Source organism: Staurois parvus, unplaced genomic scaffold, assembly GCF_062004578.1.
Source record: "Staurois parvus isolate SC_StPar_1 unplaced genomic scaffold, SC_StPar_1.0 ptg000081l, whole genome shotgun sequence".
Classification (NCBI taxonomy): Eukaryota; Metazoa; Chordata; class Amphibia; order Anura; family Ranidae; genus Staurois; species Staurois parvus.
This window is the reverse complement of record NW_028317877.1, coordinates 11,606,878-11,622,746: the sequence shown is the minus strand read 5'-3', so window position 1 is coordinate 11,622,746 and position 15,869 is coordinate 11,606,878. Positions and strand designations below refer to the sequence as shown.

General features: G+C 50.2%; 2 long non-coding RNA genes across 2 annotated transcripts; one reads left to right on the top strand and one right to left on the bottom strand.

Moving 5' to 3' along the window:
• Nucleotides 1–325: 325 nt before the first annotated feature.
• Nucleotides 326–887, bottom strand: LOC149468687 (uncharacterized). Its single transcript, XR_016311657.1, has 2 exons — nt 711–887; nt 326–605 (listed from the first exon to the last, which is right to left on the bottom strand). It is a non-coding gene; the product is annotated as an uncharacterized LOC149468687 (long non-coding RNA).
• Nucleotides 888–14,809: 13,922 nt separating this feature from the next.
• On the top strand, nt 14,810–15,307 carry LOC149468686 (uncharacterized). Its single transcript, XR_016311656.1, has 2 exons — nt 14,810–14,922; nt 15,028–15,307. It is a non-coding gene; the product is annotated as an uncharacterized LOC149468686 (long non-coding RNA).
• The last annotated feature ends 562 nt before the right edge of the window (nt 15,308–15,869 follow it).

Sequence of the window (15,869 nt, the reverse complement as noted above, 5' to 3'; positions counted from 1 at the left end):
GAAAGTTTTTTCTATAGATTTCTAGAGAAATATAAGATAAAAAAAGGAAACAAATGTAAGCTCCTTAAATTGTCTTGCTATTAGCCTATTGTAAAACCATAGATTAAGGGAAGGAAGGTTTGTTCTCTGACCCACAACAATAAAGCAAAAGCAAGCCACCAAAAATGACACTAATTGTTAATGTCATAAGCACCTCTCCGACTCACTTGTACAAGTGTGGATACATAAACCCAGGGGACAGCATACTAAACAATATGATAGTGTGACAAGAACACGCCTATCTGAAAAAGAAGGTTTCTAAAAGATCCACGCGAAGTAGTATGAATTCAAATGAATTTAACAATACTTTATTTGATCACATAGATCATGGGGAGGTTAAACATGAGCACGGTGTACATATGAAAAAAATAAAATCATGTTTAAAAACACTTAGCGTCTTCAATTTAGGGTCATCTTAGCCAACAGAGCACCATATAAGGCAGAGTAGTGTAATGATGGAATAGTTATCCTGGATTTCCGTAGGTTTCCTGCTTAATATTTGTGTGAACCGTATATTCAGTGGGTGTGTTCCCAGTATATGTCAGGGACCTCCTGGAATGTACAAGCTGGAACACAAAAATACATGGTATGTATCTAGCAATATGGAAACCAAATCACATCCAAAATTTACCAGGCCTCCCTCCACAATAGTCAATGGATACTACTGTTACCTTCTCAGAGGTGAGACTATCATACCCGCCTCTCAAATGTAGGGACTTCCTGGATAGCCACCCCAAATGGAACAAGGTCCACAGTACCAAATGATTCTGAGGATATACATAGAAAAAGATAATAAATGTGTAGATCATGGGCATCAGGTAACCCCGAAAACAAAACACACATAGAGATGTGGATATATTACCATCAGTGAGGATCAAGAAGACTCCTGTCGACTTGAACTAAGATCAGGTCCTTGATGCTTTTCCAAAAATGCATATGGGGGTGAGGGACCAGGTATACACGATGCGTGGATTTCAAACACATATAGTGTGTATATAGCATATAGCAGGCCGTAGATACCTGAATTTAATATACCCAGTAAAGGGCTTCCAAAAATTGCTCAATTTGAGAAGGTTATTTGCGGTTTTATAAGGATGTGGCTATGTCACAGCAAAAAAATACCTGAATAGGATAGCGTATATATAAATATATATATATATATATGTAGATTCTCCTCCTGAGAGGATTTCCAAAAAATTCCCCGAGTATACAGGGTAAATTAGGCCCATACAACATGCCCTATGAACACCATGTAGGCTCTGTAAATCTCAACAGCCGTAAGCTTTTAAATAACTTGCCACCGGTGGAAGATATATTTCCCTGAGGGATTGCCGTTTGCGAACCGCTGTGATAATAGCCCACTGGTAGTTCTCAAAAGGTCTTGGGCCTACCTAACAGGGAGCTGTGACACCGCCGTTCCTTCCCGCCTCGTGGGCGCCGCACCCTGTGAAGACGCCGAGCGTAGTGACGTCAATACGTATATATCTTCCACCGGTGGCAAGTTATTTAAAAGCTTACGGCTGTTGAGATTTACAGAGCCTACATGGTGTTCATAGGGCATGTTGTATGGGCCTAATTTACCCTGTATACTCGGGGAATTTTTTGGAAATCCTCTCAGGAGGAGAATCTACATATATATACGCTATCCTATTCAGGTATTTTTTTGCTGTGACATAGCCACATCCTTATAAAACCGCAAATAACCTTCTCAAATTGAGCAATTTTTGGAAACCCTTTACTGGGTACATTAAATTCAGGTATCTACGGCCTGCTATATGCTATATACACACTATATGTGTTTGAAATCCACGCATCGTGTATACCTGGTCCCTCACCCCCATATGCATTTTTGGAAAAGCATCAAGGACCTGATCTTAGTTCAAGTCGACAGGAGTCTTCTTGATCCTCACTGATGGTAATATATAGAGATGAGCGAATCGAAGTATCCGAAGTGGAATTCGAGTCGAATATCGGAAAAATTTCGATTCGTGCCGAATCCGAAAAACAGCCTAATTCGGACGCGCGAATCGAAATTTTTCCGAAAATGGCGGCTGACATGTGCGGCGACGGAGCGGGGATGTCGGGGAAGGCGCGCAGACAAGGCGCGCTGCCCCATAATGCATTCCTCAACGACATGTGATCGCATCAGCCAATCAGCAGCCAGCCAGCCAGCACTGTGTAATGGTCGAGGTATATATAGCGGCCATTTTGGAAATCTTCATTTGCCTGCAGTCATTGAACAGAGGCAGACCGCTCTGTACTAGGGACAGGGACAGAGTTAGGGCCACAGAAACGAGAATTGGGGACAGAGAGAAGTTACTTAGGGACAGAGAACCATTACTCAGGGACACAGACTTGTTAATGAGGGCCACAGAATCGTTATTTAGGGACAAAGAAACGCTAGTTAGGGCCACAGAATTCATACTCAGGGACAGACAGAATTTTCACTCAGTGCCAGAGAATTGTTACTTAGGGCCACAGAAACGTTATTAGGGCCACAGAATTTTTACTCAGGGACAGACAGAATTGTTACTGAGTGCCAGAGAATTGTTACTCAGGGACAGACAGAATTGTTACTGAGTGCCAGAGAATTCTTACTCAGGGCCACAGAATTCATTCTCAGGGACAGACAGAATTGTTACTCAGGGACAGACAGAATTGTTACTGAGTGCCAGAGAATTGTTACTCAGGGACAGACAGAATTGTTACTGAGTGCCAGAGAATTGTTACTCAGGGACAGACAGAATTGTTACTGAGTGCCAGAGAATTGTTACTCAGGGACAGACAGAATTGTTACTGAGTGCCAGAGAATTGTTACTCGCACAGACACAAAATTGTTATTGCACAGACACAGAATTGTTACTCGCACAGACAGAATTGTTACTCAGGGCCACAGAATTCATACTCAGGGACATACAGAATTGTTACTGAGTGCCAGAGAATTGTTACTCAGGGACAGACAGAATTGTTACTGAGTGCCAGAGAATTGTTACTCAGGGACAGACAGAATTGTTACTGAGTGCCAGAGAATTGTTACTCAGGGACAGACAGAATTGTTACTGAGTGCCAGAGAATTGTTACTCGCACAGACACAAAATTGTTACTTGCACAGACACAGAATTGTTACTCGCACAGACACAGAATTGTTACTCAGGGCCACAGAATTCATACTCAGGGACAGACAGAATTGTTACTGAGTGCCAGAGAATTGTTACTCAGGGACAGACAGAATTGTTACTGAGTGCCAGAGAATTGTTACTCAGGGACAGACAGAATTGTTACTGAGTGCCAGAGAATTGTTACTCGCACAGACACAAAATTGTTACTTGCACAGACACAGAATTGTTACTCGCACAGACACAGAATTATTACTCAGGGCCACAGAATTCATACTCAGGGACAGACAGAATTGTTACTGAGTGCCAGAGAATTGTTACTCAGGGACAGACAGAATTGTTACTGAGTGCCAGAGAATTGTTACTCAGGGACAGACAGAATTGTTACTGAGTGCCAGAGAATTGTTACTCGCACAGACACAAAATTGTTACTTGCACAGACACAGAATTGTTACTCGCACAGACACAGAATTGTTACTGAGTGCCAGAGAATTGTTACTCAGGGACAGACAGAATTGTTACTGAGTGCCAGAGAATTGTTACTCAGGGACAGACAGAATTGTTACTGAGTGCCAGAGAATTGTTACTCAGGGACAGACAGAATTGTTACTGAGTGCCAGAGAATTGTTACTCGCACAGACACAAAATTGTTACTTGCACAGACACAGAATTGTTACTCGCACAGACACAGAATTGTTACTCAGGGCCACAGAATTCATACTCAGGGACAGACAGAATTGTTACTGAGTGCCAGAGAATTGTTACTCAGGGACAGACAGAATTGTTACTGAGTGCCAGAGAATTGTTACTCAGGGACAGACAGAATTGTTACTGAGTGCCAGAGAATTGTTACTCGCACAGACACAAAATTGTTACTTGCACAGACACAGAATTGTTACTCGCACAGACACAGAATTGTTACTCAGGGCCACAGAATTCATACTCAGGGACAGACAGAATTGTTACTGAGTGCCAGAGAATTGTTACTTAGGGACAGACAGAATTGTTACTGAGTGCCAGAGAATTGTTACTCAGGGACAGACAGAATTGTTACTGAGTGCCAGAGAATTGTTACTCGCACAGACACAAAATTGTTACTTGCACAGACACAGAATTGTTACTCGCACAGACACAGAATTGTTACTCAGGGCCACAGAATTCATACTCAGGGACAGACAGAATTGTTACTGAGTGCCAGAGAATTGTTACTCAGGGACAGACAGAATTGTTACTGAGTGCCAGAGAATTGTTACTCAGGGACAGACAGAATTGTTACTGAGTGCCAGAGAATTGTTACTCAGGGACAGACAGAATTGTTACTGAGTGCCAGAGAATTGTTACTCAGGGACAGACAGAATTGTTACTGAGTGCCAGAGAATTGTTACTCGCACAGACACAAAATTGTTACTTGCACAGACACAGAATTGTTACTCGCACAGACACAGAATTGTTACTCAGGGCCACAGAATTCATACTCAGGGACAGACAGAATTGTTACTGAGTGCCAGAGAATTGTTACTCAGGGACAGACAGAATTGTTACTGAGTGCCAGAGAATTGTTACTCAGGGACAGACAGAATTGTTACTGAGTGCCAGAGAATTGTTACTCGCACAGACACAAAATTGTTACTTGCACAGACACAGAATTGTTACTCGCACAGACACAGAATTGTTACTCAGGGCCACAGAATTCATACTCAGGGACAGACAGAATTGTTACTGAGTGCCAGAGAATTGTTACTCAGGGACACCTAATCGTTGAATTAAATAGTATGTCAGACAACATGCAGAGGAGTGGCAGAGGAGGCAATGTTTTAGGAGCGAGCAGACGTGGCAGCAGAGGAAGGGGTCGAGGCAGCAGTATTCGCAGCCAGAGGCCAGTGCTCCCGGTGTCATCCAGCGGTCGTGTCTCCACCGACAACCCTGCCGTCATTGATTGGTTGGCTCGGTCGTCTTCCTCTTCCCAGGTCACCTCTGACACCTACAGCCAACGGTCGGTGGGTACGTCAGACACAACCGTTAGTTGGCATGGCCCGGGAGCAAGCCCACTGAAATCACGTGTCCTCTACCTGCCCCTGTCCTTTGCTGTTCCCTCACCAAGCGAAGTATCGCATGCTGTGGGCTCAGCCCCACTGTACAGTGAGGAAGAGCTAACAGAGGGCGGTCAGGAACGGGGGGAGACATCGGCCTTTTCAGCAGCCAAGCGAACAAGTACTGGCGAGGAGAGTGGCTCGGTAGCCGGTCTAGAGACAGGTCTGTCTCCTGACCCAGACGCAGCCGAGGGGGCTAGTAGTGAGGCGGAGACCCTACTTGATGATGAGGAGGTTGATCGCACTTGGCAGCCTCATCGTCATCAGGCAATTTCTTCCGCATCATCAGGAGAAGAGGGTGGCAGCTTGGCAGCGAGCAAAACAGTCGGTGGGTTGCCCAGGAGACAGCAGCAGGGTCGCATCAGTGTCAGTGGAGCCAAACGTCCACGGAGTAGAGCACCAGCTCCACTGCAGCCTACCACCACGGCCAGTAGTGGTGCCGGTGCGCACGGAGGAAGTAGCAGTCAGCCAGTGAAGAGTAGCGGGGGCAAAGTTTCCTACTCGGTGGTGTGGCAATTTTTCCTCAAGCCGCCCGAGGAAGTAAACGTAGCCGTATGTCGACTATGTGGCCAGAAATGCAAGCGTGGCCAGGGGGCCCATGTTGGGACTACAGCGTTGCGTCAGCATATGCAGCGTCACCATTCGGTGGCCTGGGAAAACCGTGATAAACATACGGCGGTTCTGCCTGCCCCAGCCCCCGCTCCATCACCCGCTCCGTTACTTGCTCCGTCACCCGACGTCGTCAATCGCCCTCTATCAGCCAGTCAAGGCTCCAACACCTCTGCTGAGGGGAGTTGTCGCTCGTTGGCATCTTCCGCTCGTTCAGATGCTCCTTCTCCTGCTACTCCTCTTCTCGGATTCCGTCAACAGTCTTTCTTGGAATCCGTATCCAAGAGACAACAGTTTGCGAGCACGCACCCGACGGTGCAAAAGCTGAACGTCCTCCTGTCCAAGTTGCTGGTGCTGCAGTCCCTCCCTTTCCAACTGGTGGACTCAGCACCTTTCCGAGAAATGATGGCTTGTGCCGCGCCGCGGTGGAGAGTGCCAAGCCGTCATTTCTTTGCCCAAAAGGCAGTGCCAGCCCTGCATTCACATGTAGAAGAGATGGTGGGCCAGTCTTTGAGCATGTCGGTCTCTGCCAAAGTGCACGGCAGCGCCGACGTGTGGAGCTGTAACTACGGTCAGGGACAGTACATGTCATTTACGGCCCACTGGGTGAACGTGGTGCCGGCACAGCCGCACCAGCAACTTGGACAGGTCACGACGCTTTTGCCTCCACGTTTGCACGTCCTTGGTCCAGCAAGCATGTCCGCCTCTACCACCTCTTTTTCCGCCGTGTCCTCAGCCGCCACCCCCGTGCCAAGTCCCATTACCCGACCGGCATATCACATGTGCAGGGCGCAACGGTGTCACGCTGTGCTGCACCTGGTATGCCTTGGCGAACGTAGTCACACAGGGGAGGAACTGCTGAGTGTAATGAACAGAGAAATCGACAGATGGCTGTCTCCGCGCAAACTAAAAATCGGAACCATGTTGACTGACAACGGAAAGAACATGGTGTCTGCTCTGCGTCAAGGAAGGTTGTGCCATGCGCCATGCATGGCTCACGTGTTCAATCTGGTTGTCAAGCGGTTCCTAAAATCCACCATCCCACTGCAAGACATCCTTAAAATGTCACGTAAACTGTGCATGCATTTCAGCCATTCCTACACCGCAAAGAACACCCTCATTGAGCTGCAGCGGCAGAACGGAATTCCACAGCATCGCCTGATCTGCGACGTTGCAACAAGGTGGAATTCAACCCTACACATGTTAGACCGCCTTTACGAGCAGCGAAAGGCCATCACCGATTTCCTGATGTTACAAGCGGATAAAGGTACTCCCCTGTGTAACTTAGATGTCAGCCATTGGCAGCTCATGCGTGACACCTGCCGCTTGCTCAGGCCCTTTGAGGAGGCCACGCTATTCGTGAGTCGGCAGGACTATGGGATGAACGACGTCATTCCTCTGTTGCACGTCCTGGAACAAATGCTGTTAACAATGGCTGGTCAGGGTGCGGTAGACGTGGCGCACAGATCTCAACGCCACATGACCCCTGTGGGGGCAGGACAGGAAGAAGAGGAGGAGGTAGAGGAGGACATTTGTGCTCAGGAATTATTGAGTGAAATGGGTGGTTTTTCCACTCAGCGGACAGGAGTGGAGGAGCAGGAGCATCTGGTAGAGGAGGAGGAGGAGGAGACAGAGGACCCAGACGCACCGTGGCAGTATGCTGTGGAGATGGAGGCAGGGAGTCCCTCGCATTCCTTGGCACAAATGGCCCATAGCATGCTCGGTTGCTTGCGTAGCGACAGCCGAATAATAACCATCAGACAGAGGGATGACTTTTGGCTGTCCACCTTGTTGGACCCTCGCTACCGGTCCAAAATGGTGGCCTTTTTCACACCTGCTGAGAGGGAGGCCAAAATTACGTACTATAAAAACCACCTATGTAGTCAGTTGGTCTCTGCCTTTGTGCGCCAACGTCCATCCTCAGACACTGTGGGCCCTGTGCGCTCGCGTTCCGCTGGCATGGCAGCAGGGGAGGGGTGGGGTGGTAGGAGCAGTGGCAGCTCCACCAGCAGCGGCTGCCTCAGTCTGCAGTCGATGATGAGTAGCTTTCTTCACCAGCGCAGTGAGGAAACTACTAACCAGCCGCAGCAGCAGCAGCAGCATCAGGTGGACCTGGAGCAGGAGCTCAAACAACAGGCTTGGGCCTACTTGGACAGCACCCTGCCAACCGAGGTAGACAATCCCCTTGACTACTGGGCAACGAAACTTGACCTTTGGCCCCAACTAGCTGAATTTGCCCTTGAAAGGCTGTCATGCCCGGCCAGTAGCGTGGCATCGGAGCGCGTGTTTAGTGCGGCAGGAGGTATTGTAACTCCGCGGAGGACACGACTGTCCACCCAAAGTGTGGAGAGACTCACGTTTGTGAAAATGAATCAGGCGTGGATTAGTCTGGATTTCAAACCACCAGTTCCTGACACAACTGACTAAATCCGCCATGAATCATGCCTCAAACATGTGCCACTTTCAGGTCTCCTCACACTGCTGGTGTGTTTAATTTTTTGACATAGGGTGCTGGCAGATTACGGGCCTCCTATAGCTGCTGCCAGGCCCCTAATCTGCCATAGGCCCCTATATACCGCCTCCTCATGCTGCTGCTAGGTCCAGAGTCTCTCATGGGTCCCTGTACGGCCTCCCATTGCTGCTGTCTCCATCGCCACACTCTGCTGCCATGTGCCACTTTCATGGTCTCTTCACACTGCTGGTGTGTTTAATTTTTTGACATAGGGTGCAGGCAGATTACGGGCCTCACATAGCTGCTGCCAGGCCCCTAATCTGCCATGGGCCCCTATATACCGCCTCCTCATGCTGCTGCCAAGTCTAGAGTCTCTCATGGGTCCCTGTACGGCCTCCCATTGCTGCTGTCTCCATCGCCACACTCTGCTGCCATGTGCCACTTTCAGGTCTCTTCACACTGCTGGTGTGTTTAATTTTTTGACATAGGGTGCTGCAAGATAACGGGCCTCACATAGCTGCTGCCAGGCCCCTAATCTGCCATGGGCCCCTATATACCGCCTCCTCATGCTGCTGCCAAGTCCAGAGTCTCTCATGGGTCCCTGTACGGCCTCCCATTGCTGCTGTCTCCATCGCCACACTCTGCTGCCATGTGCCACTTTCAGGTCTCTTCACACTGCTGGTGTGTTTAATTTTTTGACATAGGGTGCAGGCAGATTACGGGCCTCACATAGCTGCTGCCAGGCCCCTAATCTGCCATGGGCCCCTATATACCGCCTCCTCATGCTGCTGCCAAGTCTAGAGTCTCTCATGGGTCCCTGTACGGCCTCCCATTGCTGCTGTCTCCATCGCCACACTCTGCTGCCATGTGCCACTTTCAGGTCTCTTCACACTGCTGGTGTGTTTAATTTTTTGACATAGGGTGCTGCAAGATAACGGGCCTCGCATAGCTGCTGCCAGGCCCCTAATCTGCCATGGGCCCCTATATACCGCCTCCTCATGCTGCTGCCAAGTCCAGAGTCTCTCATGGGTCCCTGTACGGCCTCCCATTGCTGCTGTCTCCATCGCCACACTCTGCTGCCATGTGCCACTTTCAGGTCTCTTCACACTGCTGGTGTGTTTAATTTTTTGACATAGGGTGCAGGCAGATTACGGGCCTCACATAGCTGCTGCCAGGCCCCTAATCTGCCATGGGCCCCTATATACCGCCTCCTCATGCTGCTGCCAAGTCTAGAGTCTCTCATGGGTCCCTGTACGGCCTCCCATTGCTGCTGTCTCCATCGCCACACTCTGCTGCCATGTGCCACTTTCAGGTCTCTTCACACTGCTGGTGTGTTTAATTTTTTGACATAGGGTGCTGCAAGATAACGGGCCTCACATAGCTGCTGCCAGGCCCCTAATCTGCCATGGGCCCCTATATACCGCCTCCTCATGCTGCTGCCAAGTCCAGAGTCTCTCATGGGTCCCTGTACGGCCTCCCATTGCTGCTGTCTCCATCGCCACACTCTGCTGCCATGTGCCACTTTCAGGTCTCTTCACACTGCTGGTGTGTTAAATTTTTTGACATAGGGTGCAGGCAGATTACGGGCCTCACATAGCTGCTGCCAGGCCCCTAATCTGCCATGGGCCCCTATATACCGCCTCCTCATGCTGCTGCCAAGTCTAGAGTCTGTCATGGGTCCCTGTACGGCCTCCCATTGCTGCTGTCTCCATCGCCACACTCTGCCATGTGCCACTTTCAGGTCTCTTCACACTGCTGGTGTGTTTAATTTTTTGACATAGGGTGCAGGCAGATTACGGGCCTCACATAGCTGCTGCCAGGCCCCTAATCTGCCATGGGCCCCTATATACCGCCTCCTCATGCTGCTGCCAAGTCCAGAGTCTCTCATGGGTCCCTGTACGGCCTCCCATTGTTGCTGTCTCCATCGCCACACTCTGCTGCCATGTGCCACTTTCAGGTCTCTTCACACTGCTGGTGTGTTAAATTTTTTGACATAGGGTGCAGGCAGATTACGGGCCTCACATAGCTGCTGCCAGGCCCCTAATCTGCCATGGGCCCCTATATACCGCCTCCTCATGCTGCTGCCAAGTCCAGAGTCTCTCATGGGTCCCTGTACGGCCTCCCATTGCTGCTGTCTCCATCGCCACACTCTGCTGCCATGTGCCACTTTCAGGTCTCTTCACACTGCTGGTGTGTTAAATTTTTTGACATAGGGTGCAGGCAGATTACGGGCCTCACATAGCTGCTGCCAGGCCCCTAATCTGCCATGGGCCCCTATATACCGCCTCCTCATGCTGCTGCCAAGTCCAGAGTCTCTCATGGGTCCCTGTACGGCCTCCCATTGCTGCTGTCTCCATCGCCACACTCTGCTGCCATGTGCCACTTTCAGGTCTCTTCACACTGCTGGTGTGTTTAATTTTTTGACATAGGGTGCAGGCAGATTACGGGCCTCACATAGCTGCTGCCAGGCCCCTAATCTGCCATGGGCCCCTATATACCGCCTCCTCATGCTGCTGCCAAGTCTAGAGTCTCTCATGGGTCCCTGTACGGCCTCCCATTGCTGCTGTCTCCATCGCCACACTCTGCCATGTGCCACTTTCAGGTCTCTTCACACTGCTGGTGTGTTTAATTTTTTGACATAGGGTGCAGGCAGATTACGGGCCTCACATAGCTGCTGCCAGGCCCCTAATCTGCCATGGGCCCCTATATACCGCCTCCTCATGCTGCTGCCAAGTCTAGAGTCTGTCATGGGTCCCTGTACGGCCTCCCATTGCTGCTGTCTCCATCGCCACACTCTGCTGCCATGTGCCACTTTCAGGTCTCTTCACACTGCTGGTGTGTTTAATTTTTTGACATAGGGTGCAGGCAGATTACGGGCCTCACATAGCTGCTGCCAGGCCCCTAATCTGCCATGGGCCCCTATATACCGCCTCCTCATGCTGCTGCCAAGTCCAGAGTCTCTCATGGGTCCCTGTACGGCCTCCCATTGCTGCTGTCTCCATCGCCACACTCTGCTGCCATGTGCCACTTTCAGGTCTCTTCACACTGCTGGTGTGTTTAATTTTTTGACATAGGGTGCAGGCAGATTACGGGCCTCACATAGCTGCTGCCAGGCCCCTAATCTGCCATGGGCCCCTATATACCGCCTCCTCATGCTGCTGCCAAGTCTAGAGTCTCTCATGGGTCCCTGTACGGCCTCCCATTGCTGCTGTCTCCATCGCCACACTCTGCTGCCATGTGCCACTTTCAGGTCTCTTCACACTGCTGGTGTGTTTAATTTTTTGACATAGGGTGCTGCAAGATAACGGGCCTCACATAGCTGCTGCCAGGCCCCTAATCTGCCATGGGCCCCTATATACCGCCTCCTCATGCTGCTGCCAAGTCCAGAGTCTCTCATGGGTCCCTGTACGGCCTCCCATTGCTGCTGTCTCCATCGCCACACTCTGCCATGTGCCACTTTCAGGTCTCTTCACACTGCTGGTGTGTTTAATTTTTTGACATAGGGTGCAGGCAGATTACGGGCCTCACATAGCTGCTGCCAGGCCCCTAATCTGCCATGGGCCCCTATATACCGCCTCCTCATGCTGCTGCCAAGTCCAGAGTCTCTCATGGGTCCCTGTACGGCCTCCCATTGTTGCTGTCTCCATCGCCACACTCTGCTGCCATGTGCCACTTTCAGGTCTCTTCACACTGCTGGTGTGTTTAATTTTTTGACATAGGGTGCAGGCAGATTACGGGCCTCACATAGCTGCTGCCAGGCCCCTAATCTGCCATGGGCCCCTATATACCGCCTCCTCATGCTGCTGCCAAGTCCAGAGTCTCTCATGGGTCCCTGTACGGCCTCCCATTGCTGCTGTCTCCATCGCCACACTCTGCTGCCATGTGCCACTTTCAGGTCTCTTCACACTGCTGGTGTGTTAAATTTTTTGACATAGGGTGCAGGCAGATTACGGGCCTCAAATAGCTGCTGCCAGGCCCCTAATCTGCCATGGGCCCCTATAAACCGCCTCCTCATGCTGCTGCCAAGTCTAGAGTCTCTCATGGGTCCCTGTACGGCCTCCCATTGCTGCTGTCTCCATCGCCACACTCTGCTGCCATGTGCCACTTTCAGGTCTCTTCACACTGCTGGTGTGTTTAATTTTTTGACATAGGGTGCTGCAAGATAACGGGCCTCACATAGCTGCTGCCAGGCCCCTAATCTGCCATGGGCCCCTATATACCGCCTCCTCATGCTGCTGCCAAGTCCAGAGTCTCTCATGGGTCCCTGTACGGCCTCCCATTGCTGCTGTCTCCATCGCCACACTCTGCTGCCATGTGCCACTTTCAGGTCTCTTCACACTGCTGGTGTGTTAAATTTTTTGACATAGGGTGCAGGCAGATTACGGGCCTCACATAGCTGCTGCCAGGCCCCTAATCTGCCATGGGCCCCTATAAACCGCCTCCTCATGCTGCTGCCAAGTCTAGAGTCTGTCATGGGTCCCTGTACGGCCTCCCATTGCTGCTGTCTCCATCGCCACACTCTGCCATGTGCCACTTTCAGGTCTCTTCACACTGCTGGTGTGTTTAATTTTTTGACATAGGGTGCAGGCAGATTACGGGCCTCACATAGCTGCTGCCAGGCCCCTAATCTGCCATGGGCCCCTATATACCGCCTCCTCATGCTGCTGCCAAGTCTAGAGTCTCTCATGGGTCCCTGTACGGCCTCCCATTGCTGCTGTCTCCATCGCCACACTCTGCTGCCATGTGCCACTTTCAGGTCTCTTCACACTGCTGGTGTGTTTAATTTTTTGACATAGGGTGCAGGCAGATTACGGGCCTCACATAGCTGCTGCCAGGCCCCTAATCTGCCATGGGCCCCTATATACCGCCTCCTCATGCTGCTGCCAAGTCCAGAGTCTCTCATGGGTCCCTGTACGGCCTCCCATTGCTGCTGTCTCCATCGCCACACTCTGCTGCCATGTGCCACTTTCAGGTCTCTTCACACTGCTGGTGTGTTTAATTTTTTGACATAGGGTGCAGGCAGATTACGGGCCTCACATAGCTGCTGCCAGGCCCCTAATCTGCCATGGGCCCCTATATACCGCCTCCTCATGCTGCTGCCAAGTCCAGAGTCTCTCATGGGTCCCTGTACGGCCTCCCATTGCTGCTGTCTCCATCGCCACACTCTGCTGCCATGTGCCACTTTCAGGTCTCTTCACACTGCTGGTGTGTTTAATTTTTTGACATAGGGTGCTGGCAGATTACGGGCCTCCCATTGCTGCTGCCAGACATGTAATCTGCCATGGGCCCCCGTACCGACTCCTCATGCTGTGACGTTGCAACAAGGTGTAATTCAACCCTACATATGTTAGACCGCCTTTACGAACAGCTAAAGGCCATCACAGATTTCCTGATGTTAAAAGCGGATAAAGGTACTCCCTGTGTAACTTAGATGTCAGCCATTGTCAGCTCATGTGTGACACCTGCGCTTGCTCAGGCCCTTTGAGGAGGCCACGCTATTCGTGAGTCGGCAGGACTATGGGATGAATGAGGTCAAATCGGCCATGGGCCCCCGTACCGCCTGTTCACGCTCATGCTGGTCCCACAGTGTGACCTGGATCCCTGTACGGCCTCCCATTGCTTCCACTCTGCCATGTACCTCTTTGAAATCTCCTCACACTCCTGCGGTTGTCCATTTTGTCATAGGTTGCTGGCAGATTAGCGGCCTTCCATAGGTGCCGCCAGGCCCCATATCGACCATGGGCCCCCGTACCTCCTGGTCACGCTGCTGCTGAGCCCACAGTGTGACCTGGGTCCCTGTACGGCCTCCCATTGCTTCCACTCTGCCATGTGCCACTTTGAAATCTCCTCACACTCCTGCGGTTGTCCATTTTGTCATAGGTTGCTGGCAGATTACAGGCCTTCCATAGGTGCCACCAAGCCCCATATCGGCCATGGGCCCCCGTACCGCCTGGTCACGCTGCTGCTGGGCCCACAGTGTGACCTGGGTCCCTGTACCGCCTCCCATTGCTCCCACTCTGCCATGTGCCACTTTCAGGTCTCCTCACGCTCCTGCTGGTTTCCATTTTGTCATAGGTTGCTGTATGGCCTCCCATTGCTGCTGCCTCCACCGCCACACTGTGGCTCCAAACACTGGTTTTGGCCCCGTGACTGGCCAAAGGAGTGAAGTGTGCAGTGATTCTAAGATCGACGGCACTCATCTGCATGTCATACTGACAGACAGTATTATTTCTCTTCCCCAGCAGACTCCAAGGGCATTTAAATTAAAGGTACAGTGTTCTGCACTAATATTAAGTCTCTCTGAAGCCTAGAAACACCCTTTTTTAAGTTAAATTCACAGCGAATTTATTCGACTCGAATCGAATATTGTCCACGAATTCGCCGAATCAGTCGAATCGAATTTTTCATTTCTTCGCTCATCTCTAGTAATATATCCACATCTCTATGTGTGTTTTGTTTTCGGGGTTACCTGATGCCCATGATCTACATATTTATTATCTTTTTCTATGTATATCCTCAGAATCATTTGGTACTGTGGACCTTGTTCCATTTGGGGTGGCTATCCAGGAAGTCCCTACATTTGAGAGGCGGGTATGATAGTCTCACCTCTGAGAAGGTAACAGTAGTATCCATTGACTATTGTGGAGGGAGGCCTGGTAAATTATGGATGTGATTTGGTTTCCATATTGCTAGATACATACCATGTATTTTTGTGTTCCAGCTTGTACATTCCAGGAGGTCCCTGACATATACTGGGAACACACCCACTGAATATACGGTTCACACAAATATTAAGCAGGAAACCTACGGAAATCCAGGATAACTATTCCATCATTACACTACTCTGCCTTATATGGTGCTCTGTTGGCTAAGATGACCCTAAATTGAAGACGCTAAGTGTTTTTAAACATGATTTTATTTTTTTCATATGTACACCGTGCTCATGTTTAACCTCCCCATGATCTATGTGATCAAATAAAGTATTGTTAAATTCATTTGAATTCATACTACTCCGCGTGGATCTTTTAGAAACCTTCTTTTTCAGATAGGCGTGTTCTTGTCACACTATCATATTGTTTTGTTCTCTGACCCAGCTATATGCATATGTGCTGAGGACATGCTGAGGGAAGTAGAGGGCAGAGGGATCACCTCATTTGTCTGCTGCTGCTTCTTCATTGTCCAATTATAGGCTGAGAGCAGTGAGGTGGCTTGTAGTTGTGGGTGGGGCTTAGCATGCCCAATGGAGGATCTTGCCAGTAATGCTCACATGAAATTATCATTAAGGCAGCACTTCTACTTAGAAGCAAACATACTTTACTTGTACATTGAACCTTTTGTGTATGTGTCACTTATTGTGCACACCTGAAATTGGATGCTCTGTATCTTCCCTGAATGGATGCAGCACTTTTGGGTGGTTACCACAGAGCCTGTACCCACTCCACTAGCACAGTCGACATGTCACCTCACTCCCAGTGACATTATGAGACTTCTCCCTGACATATAGAGATCATCTATTCATTTGTTCCTGAGCTTCTCCTCTTCTGTGACATCTCTGGCTAGGTA